The 15756-nt window shown below is 42.9% G+C and overlaps 1 protein-coding gene across 1 annotated transcript in view; it reads right to left on the bottom strand.

Annotated features, from left to right (window-relative positions):
- Nucleotides 1–15192, bottom strand: part of SYT12 (synaptotagmin 12) — a 140681-nt gene extending 125489 nt beyond the window's left edge. The window contains exon 1 of the mRNA XM_082270719.1: nt 14817–15192. The gene's annotated coding sequence lies outside the window, so the exon portion shown is untranslated. The remainder of the gene's footprint in view (nt 1–14816) is intronic.
- Nucleotides 15193–15756: the final 564 nt, after the last annotated feature.

Raw genomic sequence — 15756 nt, 5'->3', positions numbered from 1 at the left:
ATAATGTGTACTGCACAGTTACCCACAGAAACCTGCAATGCTGGAAGTGGTACGCAAAGCCATAAAGATAACTGGCACACTGGTACGTACAGTAATCTGGTGATAAAATTAATGATAATTAAAAAAAAAAAAATTGTAACATATAATAAAATATTGCGAAACTCAGCCAGGAATTAATTGCAGTTTTGGGAAGGACTAGACTCTCTTTTGGGTTTATATTGCTATATGTGCCATAAATAATTAGATTTCCCTTTTTTTCTTTTCTAAGCTGTCACCAGGACAGGAAGTATAGAAAAAGTTTTACCCTCACTTTCTGCCCCATTGACACAAGAGAAAGTAATAAAATATAACCCCAAAATATACACCAACGTTAGCTAGAATGGAGAAGGGTTGGAAGGTGATTTTATTGCTATCTGTGTCCCATTTTAGAGACCCCTCTCACTTCCTGAGTGGTCACTGGAATAGAAAATGAAGGAAAATCAGTGGACGCAAACCTAATAGAAATTCAAAATTATTATCAGTCACAAATTTTCAAAAGTGTAGTCAGGTGCTTGGCTAAATAGATAGTGAGTAGAACACAATGCTGCAGCTGCTCTCTATGCCCTCACTGAACTGACATGTTGGATCTAGCAACACTGTCTCCCTCCAGCCAGCAGGGGGAGCAGACAAGGTAAAGGAGCACCATAGATATTTATACTGGCCGCATTCGATTCAAAGACCTGAATGGGAGCCATGCTGTGGAATCCTATGGACCACTGCACTACAGTATCCACAAGGATACCCTGTGAGGGAGAAGAAAAGGCTGTATTTCCCGGGTTGTCGACCAAGGAGGCTCCTCTTTTGCTGCACAAAGACCAGACTGAGCACACCTGTCTTTCTGGTTTCATGTCCACCTGACACAAGCCCACAACCTGAGTCAGAGAGTGGGGTCCTGTGCGCTGGAGACCAGAGACAGTGCAGATCAGAGTGGGCAGAGGCTGATGACTGAGCTATTGGCAGGACACAGACCTTTGCTGCAGAGGACTTATGCCATTGCAGGCAGATCCAGAGAACATCTGAACAGAGGGACCTTTGCTGTCATACTACTGGGACTGGTGGGAGGGCACTGCTGCCATAGACCTTGGTGCTGCTACTATGGACATATAAGTAGAGAATGGACATTTGACTAGCAGCCTTTACCACTACATGCAGACTTTACCAAGACTGGACCTATGTGTGCCACCATAAAGGCTGGGCCCCAGGGCTAGAGATTAAGATTAGGACAACTAGGGAACTGTGACTGATTTAATTCTCTACTGGCTCATTAATGTTTATTCTGCTATCTACTTTAAAGGAGTTGTAAATTCAGAAAGTTTTTATGCATTCTATGCATTAAGGTAAAAAGCCTTCTGTGTGAAGCAGCCTCCCCAGCACCCCCTAATACTTACCTGAGGTCCCTCTCTGTCCAGCGATGTCCACGAGTCCCTCGGTTGTCCGAGACTCTCACTCCTGATTCGCTGAGACACATCAAAGTCAGTTAGCCAATCAGGAGAGGGGGCGGAGCCAAACAGCAGCTCTGTGTCTGAATGGACACACAGAGCTGCAGCTCGGCTCTGGTGCCCCCATAGCAAGCTGCTTGCTGTGAGGGCACTCGATAGGAGGGAAGGCCTAGGAGCAGCAATGAGGGACCCAGGAAGAGGAGGATCCAGGCTGCCCTGTGCAAAACCAACTGCACAGAGGAGGTAAGTATAACATGTTTGTTTTAAAAAAAAAAAAAAAAGACTTTACAGTCACTTTATTCGGTGTCAATATATTGATTTCCTTTACCACTAATCATCTGGTGTTTGTTTCCTAACACTGAACTATAGCCGTGGGAAGGGTATTAAAGTTTGTGCTCTGAAGAGTATTGCAGTATCTATTCGCTTAATCTGGTGTGTCAGATGGGACAAGGTTGTTTCCTGAGTTGAGGCAAAAAACAAAGAGCCCAAACTACCAAGCGGCTCCTACGGGGGTAGCGTACAAAAGGGTCAAACGTATACATTTGTTTTGGTTTTTTTCCATTACATATTGTTTTAGGTTGTCCTTTGCTCTCTTTACATGTTCATATATAATATTATTGAAAGATTGTAAATATGATAGAATTTCGCTAATAATTTATAGGGATATATAGGGACTATATTTGATATGTGAAGCACATGGTGATGCCTACCACAATATATCGGAATCGGCCACCAAGGTGATCGTTATTGCCGAAATTTCAGGAAAGTGCTTGTACTGGCGTGATCACCCCGGTACCGGCGTCCATAGTCGATGGTCGGCTGTCTTGTAATGACAACCGATGTGGCTGAGAAGCAGCTTGGCTGTCATTACAAGGCAGCTCGCCTGGGTCTCCCGTCCAACCGGGAGACCCGGGAAACCAACCTGCACAGCCGCCGAAGACCGGATCAAAGCTGCAATCGGCTCTGATCGGGTCTTTATGTAAAAACCCGGAAGTGACATCACTTCTGGGTACTCGGCGCCAGATTAAAAAAAATGACAGCATTGAAAACAGCCAAACATAACGTTTTGAATGTTTGTAAGTGCAGAGGAGAGGTTTGGGGTCTTTTAGACCCCCAGATGCCTCCACAAGAGTACCTGTCAAGTGATAAAAATAAAAAATAAAACATTTTTTAAATGTACGAAAATATCGGCCAATATCGGCCGATACCGATATGCAATGGTCAAAATATCAGTATTGGTATCGGCAACGAAAAACCAATCGGTCGATCACTAGTTTAGATCGCTTTTATACAATGGAAAATACCAAGTCCCAAGCATTATTATACATACAGTATATTTGAAATAGACATCATTTTCACAGTAGCTGCCAACCTTTAATATGATTTACAGGCACACTTTGCTGCTGTATGCTTGAGTCTTCCCGAGCAACAGAGTCTCCAAGGATATGACTTGCTTATTAAATGAAACTACGCATTCTTTTGAGTTTGTCTTCAGTAGCTCATCAGAACGGAATGGGTAAATAAAGGGATTTTATAGTACTACTGATCAGTAGTGAAAAACAAAACTCATTTACAAGAAAAACATTTTTTGGGCTGTATGCAAATCTTTTAGAATCATTTGAAATATTTGGTAATCAGTCAGCTTCTTCTACAAGTAAAAAATAAGACATTATTGGCTTTTCTTTTGGCATGGTAGTGAGGTCTTTCAATTTTGATTGGAACAGTGGAAAGCAGGTTTGACTTTCCTTGGACATCGCTTGCCTATAATATACTATATGTGGTCTTCTCAGCAGATATAAAGGCTTTCTGCTGTGAAGAAGCAGCAGTCTAAGCCTATTATTCTTAGAAAGGTCTTGCACCATAGACACTCTGTGAGATGGAAAGATAATAAGATGGTGTGAGCATAATTCTGTGACTAGAAAATAAAGTATTACCCAAGACTGCTGCACAAGGCCATGAGAGGCTCAACCTTATTTTCCATTATTCAACCTTTGTGAACATTATTAGGACTATCAGGTACTCCTACTTTCTATTCCTAAAAGACGTGGCATGTCAACAGGTCCATTTGTGGTGATTCCATTTTTGGAAATGATCTTACTGTTGCTGGTGAATTCAGTCCTAAAGTCATTGGGGAAGTGAATGGTAAAATCTGGTGGGATATACAGTCCATCGTGAAATAAAAAAGATTTCTCCTCTGGGTGGGATTTTATGGGCAATGAAAGAAGAGGATATAAATATATAAAATTCATAAATTTTATTCAATAATTTACATAGCAAAAACAACATGTATTAAAAATGGTGGAGCAACAGAGCTCCTAACATCGACAATAACCACATCAATATGCAAAGCCCCTTAGTAGAGGGAAGATCCAACGCGTTTCAAACATGATATGAACTTGTAGTTCTATTCTTCGTCAGGGACTATTCCCAACTCACAGGGGAGAGAATCCACAAAAAACTTTCCTCCAAACAGACCATACATAAACATTTTATCTGGAAAGAAATGTCCCAAAAAGGAAACTCCAGGTCATCATGAACCGGGTTTGTCCCATGTTCTCCTGTAGGGCCGCGGGATACAGATAAATAAGATCCCAAGATGAAAGGCGATAACCAAATCCCTCTTTTTGGAAAGACATCCAAGGTGAAAAAATACGGCCCAAAATGGAAAAAGATTGCAGCAAAAAATTCAAGAAGGCTGTATTGAAACAGCCCAAAAACAAGGAGAGCTCGAGTGGACAGAGGGAACACCCTCTCTTCATGGAGGTTCCCAGGAATCGTGAATGCTGCTGCCAGACTCATCCACCTTACCAACCACCTAGTGTCCACCACTCCTCTCTGCCAATCCCTCAACTGGCTTCTGATCGGCCATCCAAATCAAAATATTAACAACTTACAAAGCCATCCACAATACTACCCCCAGCTATATCACCAACATCATCTCAAAATATCACCCAAAGTGTTCACTTCTCTCCTTCCTAGACCCAGAACTTCTTCAAAGCTTCTCCAATCCCTTGGAATTCCCATGTTGTCTACTATTAGATAAGCTCTAAAAACTCATCTCTTTGGGGAAGCCTATACCACCTCTAGCTAGCAACTATATCCTTCTTTCTCGAACAATTCAACTCCACGCAGTTACTACCTTTTGGTATCACTCCCCCTTCCCTTTAGATGTAAGCTCTCTTGAATAAGTTCCTCCAAACCCTCTTGTCTTGACTTGTATTGTAACTGCACGGTCTCCCTTTATTTTCTAAAGCACTGGGCAAACTTTTGGCGCTAACAAGCTCTGACTTTTTGGAAACAAATCCAGATTCTGAGGGTATAAAAATACCGCTCCAGTATCTACCAGGAGTCATATGGCACTTTTCCACTGCAAGTACCGGCTCCGCTCTACTCGGCCCTGCTTGGCCCGGTTTGGTTTTCCACTGCATGGTATGGTGTTGGAACGGTTCGGTACGGTTTCGGTATGGTATGCTTTTCCACTAAAGTAGTACTAAAGTCAGTGGGTGGGATAACAACGATTCTCTGACCAATCAGTGGCTAGTAGTGTAAACAGTCAAGGCTGCATGCAAAGGATTGTGGGATATGGTACTGGTACGGCCCTCTTGGAACCACAACTGAGGTGGTACTGTTTATGGTACTGTTTAGAGAGCCGTACCGTTCGGTTCCATGTAGTGGAAAAGCGCCGCCGCACTGTACCGTACCGAACCGTTCCTCCACCGTACCATGCGGTACCAGCAGTGAAAAAGCACAAAAGCGAGCCGAACCTTCGGTTTCATGTAGTGGAAAAGCGCCGCCGTACCGTACCGTACCGAACCGTTCCTACACCGTACCATGCGGTACCAGCAGTGGAAAAGCACAAAATCGAGCCGAACCGTTCGGTTCCATGCAGTGGAAAAGCACCAATAGACTCCTTTAGCATTGTCAGAACAGATAAAAGTAATCTATATCCAAAAGTGATATCTCAGTTTCCTAAGGAGGATAATATACCTATTTCTTATATGCCTCCAGGATTCCAGTAGCAGGATATCCCTACAATAATATCTTTTCTGCTCAACCGAGGTGGCCATTACAAAGCCTAATGATGGTGTAACACTCCCTCAATGGATTTGTAACAAGTACTCAGCGCACACTAATAAATATTGTAAAGAGATGGTGGTGATCATCACACCAATTGTAAATCTGGCAAAAAATATGACATCTAGTGGGCAAACTGACAGCATATTTACACACACACACACCGAAGAGTGGCTGGTTCAGCAACACACTTGGGCCCAATATGGACTAGGGCAAAACAGGGCCTGAGGCAAGGTAGCGATTTTGGCTCCTAGGCAAGGAATGCAATAGGTACAGAGTAGCAATCCTATTTGCATTGTCTGTACTGGCATAGCTCCATCTGACACCAGTTACTCACGTGTCCATGTCCTCTAACAAATATGACATAAGGGTTACCTGCCTTTGCAAAGACTGGGAACTGAAATAAACTGGAGTGTAATTTCTGGCTAAAGAGGTCCCCAGGCACAAGGGATCTATTTATAAAAATAAAGAGTTTATTGCTCAGGCATTTGCACAGGTGTCCCGGATTATCCCTGTAGTGTCTTTAAAATGTTCCTATGCTCATCAGCTCCATCTAGTGGTCATAATGTGATATTTTCCTGAAATACCTCAATCTGGCAAATAATGCATTATGGCCACTGACTAGGATTTCCTAGGAGCTGACGATTCTAGAGAATAAACATATTATGCCCCGTTTCCACTGAGCGGTACAGTACAGTTCGGTTCGGTACGGTATGTAATTTTTGCCGTTTCCATTGTCAAAAGTTGTAAATGGTACCCTAATTCCGAACTGTACCGTACCACTTTTTTGGTACCCTTTCCTTGAGGTACCAAGCACATTGGTACCGTACCAACAGGGTGGTGCAATACTGTTGAGCTTAGGTACTGTTGGCGGTGGAAACGCAAGCCTGATCAAGGTGTACCATACCGAACCGTACTGAACTGTACCGAAGTGAACCGTACCGCTCAGTGGAAACGAGGCAATTGACACATATTGGGACTTATTCTCAATGAGTGATTCTCAGTCATTTGCACAGCATTTCTTTTATTAAATAGACCCCACAGTAAAGGTTTGTAGCGCCCTCTCCTCCAAACCGGATAACACAGAAAGACTATGGCTCTCTAGAACCCAGCCTTTGCTTCTGTTATCTGCTCAGCAGAGATTCATCTGTACACAACGACTGAACAACCTTAGGTGAAATTGGTCCTTAATAGCATACTACTGAGCATTGAGTACATTAGACCATAGCAACCGGCTATAGATCAATTTCCACAAATACAAATTGCTACTGAGTTCTGATTCATGACTGGGTTTACTGCACACCATTACTCTTTCCAGTACTTTATTAAATTGGTATTTTACCCAAAAGCAAACATTTATTATATTGCAACATATCAATTCTTAGATGCAATGACTGCTTCAGTTTCCTTTTTTAGGTTTTCTTCTATTTTCACCTGGTGATCCAGCCACTAAGTCAGTTGTTTTTCAAAAGAACAAGCTCTCTTCCAGATGTATCAGTTTACAGGGATGGGACAAACCATTTAACACAGACAGGTTGGCTTACAATGATCAGCTTTTATTTATTGTAAAACCTTTATACCAAAAGTAAAAAAAAATGTTGACAAACTCAATTTAATCGTGGGCCGCATCAACATTATTGTTGCTCTCTAAGGGCCAGTTTTATCTGTAAGATTAGATGTCCAGAGCACCCAACTCCTTCTTACATCAGACGTCAAGAACCCCCCCCCCCCAACAAAAGTCAAGAGTCCCCCACCATCCCTAACATCACAGTGCACCCCCCTATCTTGTGCTGCTGCCAGGAAGAAGCTGGAGGTGGAGCTGGAATGCAGAAAGTACGGGGTCTGGAGGAGGACCAAGGGAGGGCTGGAGTCAGCTGCAGAAGTTTGCCAAAAGCTGAGATTAGGGGCGTGGGAGACGAGGGGGTGCTGCAGCTGCACAGTGAGGTGCAGCATCTGTAGGAGGAGTTATGTCCTCTTCTCTTCTGCCAACTGCTGAGGTGGAGGGTGGGGGGCAAAGATGAGCCTCTCTGCATCTGCACAGAGAAGTGCCGGATCTAACAGTGGAGTTCTGTCCTCCTCTCTGCTGACAACTGCTGAGACTTGGTGGGGGCAGAGACAAGGGGGCTTCTGCAACTGCAGGGGAGGTGCAAAGGCCACATGAAATGGCCTGGTGGGTTGTATTTGGCCCACAGCCCTTGTGTTTGACACATTTGCTTTAGATCAATCCTGTTTTCTGGAAGTTCTCTATTCCCTGGGACTGTACTTGTTTTTTATTATCTGCATGCTGAATATGTTTCCTATGTTACAGTTCTGTGAGCTGTAGGGGAGGCAGAGACGAGGGGGTGCTGCGGCTGCACATAGAAGTGCAGGATCTGGCGGAGGAATTCTGTTCTCCTCTCTGCTGCCGACTGCAGAGACAAGATGGGGGTGGAGATGAAGGGGTGCTGCGGCTGCACATAAAAGTGCAGGATCTGGTGGAGGAATTCTGTTCTCCTCTCTGCTGCCGACTGCTGAGACAAGATGGGGGTGGAGATGAGGGGGTGCTGCGGCTGCACATAGAAGTGCAGGATCTGGTGGAGGAATTCTGTTCTCCTCTCTGCTGCCGACTGCTTAGACAAAATGGGGTGGAGATGAGGGGGTGCTGTGGCTGCACATACAACTGCAGGATCTGGTAGAGGAATTCTGTTCTCCTTTCTTATGCTGACTGCTGAGACAAGATGGGGGCAGAGATGAGGGGATCCTGTGGCTGTACATAGAAGTGCAGGATCTGGTGGAGGAATTCTGTTCTCCTCTCTGCTTCCAACTGCTGAGACAAGATGGGTTTGGAGATGAGGGGGTGCTGCGGCTGCACATACAACTGCAGGATCTGGTGGAAGAATGTTGTTCTCCTTTCTTATGCTGACTGCTGAGACAAGATGGGGATGGAGATGAGGGGATTATGTGGCTGTACATAGAAGTGCAGGATCTGGTGGAGGAATTCTGTTCTCCTTTCTTATGCTGACTGCTGAGACAAGATGGGGATGGAGATGAGGGGATTCTGTGGCTGTACATAGAAGCGCAGGATCTGGTGGAGGAATTCTGTTCTCCTCTCTGCTGCTAACTGCTGAGACAAGATGGGGGTGGAGATGAGCCAGCTGCGCAGCTGCGGAAGAGGTGCAAAGGCCACATGAAATGGCCTAGCAGGCTAGATTCAGCCCGCAGGCCTTGTGTTTTTACAAATGTGCTGTAACTGATTATAAAGTGTGAGCTGGAGTATGGTTTAAAATTGTTTAAATGGTTTAAAATCTGGTTGTACACATAACACTTCTTTCTCCCCCAGACTGAAAATGCTGCTGTCTACTGTTCCCCCTGTGCTCCTTCATTCAGTCCCTCTAATAGGGAGTGTGTATTACTTGCCAAATCACCAGGTAAAAGCAGAGGAAAGAAAAAGCCTAAAAAAAGAAAATGAATGCAGCCACCACATCTAATGACTGGTAAGCTGCAATATATTACATTTTTGGTTTTGGGTTTAATACCACCTTAAATGGGCAACAATGTTTTGCTGCTGGCATTGATAGTGAAATGGTTAAATGCTCAGGTTTGTTTTTCTTGACCCTCAGAGTGGGCTAAGATGGTATGTGTATTATGCCCGCAGCAAGCTTAACATATTACAGTATGCTGAGATATCTCACATTTATCCACAGTTCATCCAAACATTGCTCCCTTGTGTTCTGATTTTTTCCTTCAAGCAGGATGACCTACATTTTCACTGACTATATAACTCACAGTTGTAAGCTGTTCTCAGATTCCTACAGCACAAGCAAAACAAGCGAGCTTCCTTCCGTCTACCGCGATAACACTTCAATACCTTCACATTCACAAAGGCATAAACACAAATTGACATGGACAAAGGGCACAACAAAGGAGTGTCAGTAGCAATTCATAAACTCCAAATATTAATAGCAAACTATCAGATATGATTTCTCATGAACGATGACTTCTGATTGGGTGTTGTAGGTTACTGTACTTAAAGGTCTATCAAGACAACACTTTCCAAAAGGCTTCCTAAAGAATTCCAGGTATGGATAATGTTCACGGGTGGGCCAATGTAACTATGTATATACCAGTGGCGGCTGGTGAATTGGGGGCGCCGCCCCCCATCCATGCATCCGGCCCCCTAATCTACATGCAGGGCGCCGGACGCATGGAGTTCAATGAGGCTTTTTTTTTTTTTTTACCATGTGATTAGAGCCAGAGGCTCTAATAAGCTAAAAAAAAAAAGAGTGGGCTCTGGGCGCAGAGCACTGCGCCTCGAGCCCACCCAGTTGTATGACAATAGCGAATGATGAATATTCGCTATTGTCACACTGATTCTCCTCCTGGCCAATCAGGAAGCAAATAAGTATTCTGCTACATGTTTTTGGTTAAAAAAAAATCCCAATAAGCGTATATTGATTGGTTTGCGCAAAAGTTAGAGCATCTACAAACTATAAGATATTTTTATGGAATTTTATTAATTTTTTTATTATTTTTACTAGTAATGGAGTCGATCAGCGATTTTTAGCGGGACTGCGATATTGCGGCAGTCAAATTTGACTCTAAGTGACACTTTTTTAGGGACCAGTGACACCACTACAGTGATCAGTGCTAAAAAAGAAAATGCGCTGTCACTGTACTAATGACACTGGCAGGGAAGGGGTTAACATCAGGGGGACGATCAAAGAGGTAAATTTGCTCCTAGGGAGTGCTTTCTAACTGTAGGGGGGGGGTTGCTTTGACTGGGGTAAGACAGAGACCTGCTTAGCAGAAACATAAGATCTCCATCTTCCCCTCACACAGAATGGCGGTCTGCCTTGTTTACCTGGGCGGACTGCTGTTCTACCTCTAATATAAAAGATCCCCAGGTGCCGGTGAACATCGAGTCCGTCAGACTCACTGATTGGCTTCTGCTGTGTCCAGTCACAGCGGGAGCAGGTCACGGCAGCGCACACGCGCCCCAGACCCAGTGCACAAAATCACGTACAGATATGTGATTTTGCGCAGGTAGCTTCCCTGCTGCAGTATATCTGCGTGGGGCGGTCCAGAAGAGGTTAAAGTGGTTCTAAAGGCTCAAGGTTTTTTACCTTCATGCATTCTATTCTATTCCCCAGACCCCCCCCTGTTACTTACCTGAGCCCCATCTCTAACCAGCGTTGGCCACAAGAAACTCCAGGGACTCGCACTCCTGATTGGCATTTGGCAGCAGTGGGAGCCATTGGTTGCGGCTACTGTCAGTCACAGCCTGTGAGCCAATCAGGAGGCGGAGGGGACAGTGCAAAACCGGGGCTCTCTAAGGGAATGGACACACAGACCACGTGTCAGGAGCATGCCTGCTTGGGTGCCCCCAGAACAAGCTGCTTGCTGTGTGGCACCCGGCAGAAGGGAGGAGCCAGGAGCACTGGTGTGGGACCCGGGAAGAGGAGGATCCTGGCTGCTCTGTGCAAAACCAACTGCACAAAGCAGGTCTTACATGTTTGTTATTAAAAAAAAAATGTTTAATTATCACTTTAATGCATTTTATGCATTAAGGTAAAACATTTCTTCCAGAAGCGCATTTGTGAGGTCAGGCACTGATGTTGGGTGAGAAGGCCTGGCTCCCAGTCTCCCCTCAAATTCATCCCAAAGGTGTTCTATTGGGTTGAGGTCAGGACTCTGTGCAGGCCACCCCAAACTCGCTCATCCATGTCTTTATGGACTTTTGGGATGAATTAGAACGCAGATGTGAGCCAGGCCTGCTCATCCAACATCAGTGCCTGACCTCACAAATGCGCTTATGGAAGAATGGTCAAATATTCCAATAGACACAATCCTAAACCTTTTGTACAGCCTTCCCAGAAGAGAAGCTGTTATAGCTGCAAAGGGTGGGCAAACTCAATAATGAATCCTAAGACTGGGATTCCATTAAAGTTCATGTGGGTGTAAAAGGCAGGCGTCCCAATACTTTTGGTAATATCGTGTACTTCCAGTACAGTAACCGAGCTGTTACCGTCAGCTCCAAATCACTGTGGGATGGACTCTCAAACTTATGACCATAGTGATAAGAAGTCCGCCTGCAACTTCTAAAGGGTATTTACAATCCCTTAAGGGGCCAGCGGGATCCCACGCCACGAGGATAAAGAAGTTTTCCTGTGAGTTACACATTTTGTATGCTTTCGTGTCCATATTTTCTGATTGTATTAAATATAAAGATTTATAGATCAGCCACCAGAGGGAGCTCTTATTGGGATATCAGCTGCACAAGCAGCTCATAGTTTTTAGCCTATGCAATGTATAAACATGGCTACTCCCAAAGCTGTACTTGTTTACAAACTACACATAGAAACACAGTTATTAAAACATAATATCAATCACAACAAGCGGATCCCTTCAAAATGTATAACTAAATATACTCTGATAAAACTTTCCATTTTCTTCATTAGAACTTCACTGAACCAAGTTTGAACTTAGTAACTGCAGCCCAGCACAGTCGATGTGATTACATATAAGAGTTTGAATCCCCCCCCCCCCCCCTTTGTTTTAATGCAGTCCTAGATAGTTGTAGCAAATAAAGGAAAGGATCCCTTACTGCAATGTGATTCATATCCCCATGTGTAGTGCAGGAATGGATATTACAAGTTAATTCTGCCATAGTCAGGAGAATCTGCATAAGGTGTAGAATGTAGATATTTCCCCTGCATCCAACACCCAGGGAGGAGAGGGAAATTATTTTTTTTTAATTTGATTTCCTCTATGAAGTCAATCTGCTTTACAAGATAAAAACTATTGCTGACCCCCAAAAGTGTACAATGGATCAGGACACAATTCCACACTACAGAATATCTCAGATAAAGTCTCTCCTTGTATAGTTTATTGATTTACATAATAGCAACACATTGTGTAGTGCTTCTGAGGTTATATAGATAAGTGACATATGGGGGAAGCAGATTGATCCAACAATCACAGTCATGGTGGGGATTTACTTCCTGTGCTAGGGATCTAAAGACAAACTGTACACCGCTGACAATACTTATATCATATATGAATGGAGACAAATACATAAGTGGTGGTATGTAAGTGTGTGTTTATGTATGTGTGTATGCCTGTGTGTATATGTGTGTATGTATGAAGTATGTGTATTGTGTGTATGTGTGTGTGTATATATGTGTGTGTGTATGTACATGCGTATGTGTATGTAAGCGATATGTGTGTTGTGTGTGAATGTGTGTGTGTGTGTATGTACATGCATATGTGTTTGTATGAAGTGTGTTGTGTGTGTATATATGTGTGTGTGTATGTACATGCGTATGTGTATGTAAGCAATATGTGTGTTGTGTGTGAATGTGTGTGTGTGTGTGTGTACATGCATATGTGTTTGTATGTAGTGTGTTGTGTGTATGTGTGTGTGTGTGTATGTGTGTGTGTGTGTGTACATGCATATGTGTTTGTATGAAGTGTGTTGTGTGTATATGTGTGTGTGTATGTGTGTGTGTGTGTACATGCATATGTGTTTGTATGAAGTGTGTTGTGTGTATATGTGTGTGTGTATGTGTGTGTGTGTGTACATGCATATGTGTTTGTATGAAGTGTGTTGTGTGTATATATGTGTGTGTATGTGTGTGTGTGTACATGCATATGTGTTTGTATGAAGTATGTTGTGTGTATATGTGTGTATGTACATGCAAATGTGCGTTGCATGTATGTGTGTTTATGAATGTGTGTATGTACATGCATATGTGTATGTATGCAATATGTGTGTTGTGTGTGCACATGCGTTTGTGTATGTATGCAGTATGTGTTGTGTGTGTTTGTATGTGTATGTGTATGTATGCGGTATGTGTTGTGTGTGTATGTATGTGTATGTGTATGCATGCGGTATGTGTGTTGTGTGTGTATGTATGCATATCTAAGTATGTGTGTGTATGTATGTGTATATGTGCATGCATGTATGTATGCAGTATGTGTGTTGTGTGTGTATGTTTGTATATGTGTGTTTAAGTATGTATGTGTATATTTAAATGTGTGTGTGTTTATGTATGTGGTATGTGTGTTGTGTGTGTGTATGTATGTGTACACACACACACACACATACATGCATACAGACACATACACTCAGGCACACACATATACACTCGCAAACTTGTAGACCAACAAAGAAACACGTATACATGCGCACACATACACCTATAAACACATACACACAAGTATATACACACAAACAACTACACACACACACACACACAAACACACATATACACACACACACAAGTATACGCACACACACGTATACACACAAAAGTATACACACAACACACATATATATGCAAACACATTCACAAGCACACACACACAAACCTTTACACACAAACAAGTATACAAACACACATATATATACACACATATATACACAAACACACACACACAAAAACACACACACACAGTGCATATAAATAGTTGCATTCTCTTATTTACATATGTATACACACATGTAGATACAAACTTACACACACACACACACACACACACACGCACATTAACAAGCAAACATGTAAACATCCACACACACATACATGTATACACACACGCATACACACACACACAGTGCATATACAAATTTGCATTCTCTTATTTACATATGCATACACACACATGTAGACACAAACTCACACACACACACACACACACACACATTAACAAGCAAACATGTAAACATCCACACACAAACATACATGTATACACACACAAACACACATATATGTATACACACACACATACATGTATACACACACACACGCACACACATACATGTATACACACACATACATGTATACACACACACAGTGCATTTAAATAGTTGCATTCTTCTATTTGAATATACATACAACGCTTATTTAAATGCCTATACAAGGAGGTCAGGGAGGGATATTGTATGACTTTATACTTACACATATATACTTATAAATTCATAATTCATTTTTTCAAAACAAAAATAACAGTTTCTACTATAAGCACTACACACACACACACACACACATATAACACACACAATATACACACATGCATACACATATATTATATACATATGAAAGGTTGACAGGCAACACACATAAACAATGCATTGCATGTAGACATGGAAATATAAGGAAGGGACGATGTCTATGATGTATCCATACACAGGGTGACGGTGTGATTGGGTAACAATGTACTATAAGTTGTGAGCGATGTTTTGGGTGGAAGAAGGACAGAGTTGTCAGGGAAGGCTCCCCTTACCTTACTGAGAGTTTGCTGCAGGAATAATGAAAGTGCAGATCTGCTTTTGGCTTGTTACAGGCAGTGTGTGTGTGGATGGGTCCTCTTATACACAGCCATGATCCAGCAGGCAGGGGACATGTCAGCCCCCCTCATCCCAGAGACAGACTGGGCTCTACACTGGGTACCACCACACTGGGGATGGAGAGGAGATGCTTCACACTGCATTCATTCAAGCCCTCCTACTGACTGCAGAAGTCCCACCCCTGGAAGCACTAGTATAGGGAAATCACAGAGGAAGATCCTGGGGAGGAAAACACTGGAGGAGGCATCCCCTCCATCCACACAATCCCACCGAGTGTCAGCGCTGCGCTCGCTTCTGCAGCAGAACAGATGCAGCAACTCAATGGCACAACGTCATATTGTTAAATAACTGGAGCATCCCTTCAAGTCCTGAGGGGTTTGCACAATCACAGTACTGCAATGCTTTTTTTGTTACATTCCAGTTAAGCTGGGTATACATTAGTAGTATTCTGTTCAAAATTTGTCATTTTTAGAACATTTGTTGGATTTGTAGTTATTGGGGTCAAATCGAAGATCATTTTCAACTGTCGTGATGAAAATAGAAGGAGCAGGATGGAGTATTTTTCTTGAATGAATAAAATTATAACAGTGAATGTTGTTTTCATTCAGAAAATTCCATTCATTCCAAAACTGAATGTTAAAAGCAAAGGAAATTTTGAAGTACTTTCTAATGACATTCACCAAGCCTCCGAGGGCATTATTAAATGTACCAGTGAGATTTTCATGCAAATATTCATATAAAAATCTACCAGTGCTTGGGCAGCTTTAGTCATTGCATTTCTCTTTGCAGGAGATGCAGGTTGGCAGCGAGGATGCATTTCTTGATGCAAAATGCATCTGCATTGGTCAGAGTAGCACTTGGCAGAACATCAGATTA

Source organism: Pelophylax lessonae (genome assembly GCF_965119305.1).
Source record: "Pelophylax lessonae genome assembly, chromosome: 10".
Taxonomy (NCBI): Eukaryota; Metazoa; Chordata; class Amphibia; order Anura; family Ranidae; genus Pelophylax; species Pelophylax lessonae.
This window is presented reverse-complemented; position numbering and strand designations above follow the sequence as displayed.